Genomic DNA, 406 nt, shown 5'->3' with positions numbered 1-406 from the left:
GGGGGGGGGGGCCCCCAGGGAGAAGCCGGTGGTTTGTGTGGGTTTGCCTTCTTGTTTATGTAGATGTGGTTGTATAGAGTGTAGAGGAGAGAGCAATAATATAAATAAAAATATAAATAAAAATATAAATAAAAATATAAATAAAAATATAAATAATAATATAGATGTTAATATAGAAAATAATATAGATAAAGATATAAATAAAAATATAAATAAAAATAAAAATAAAAATAATAAAAAAAATAAAAAAGGTTGTGGGGGTGTAAAGTGGAAGTGTAAAGGCCTCGCGAAAACTTTCTTACTCTGGGCAGAACACACCGACACAGATACTGAAACATAAATATATATAAAAATATATATATTCTTATATATATTTATGTTTCAGTATCTGTGTGGGTATATATAT

This window comes from Eimeria mitis, genomic scaffold, assembly GCF_000499745.2.
Source record: "Eimeria mitis Houghton genomic scaffold, Emh_scaff3949, whole genome shotgun sequence".
Classification (NCBI taxonomy): domain Eukaryota; phylum Apicomplexa; class Conoidasida; order Eucoccidiorida; family Eimeriidae; genus Eimeria; species Eimeria mitis.
The sequence above is the reverse complement of the archived record's forward strand: the minus strand, read 5'-3'. Positions refer to the sequence as shown.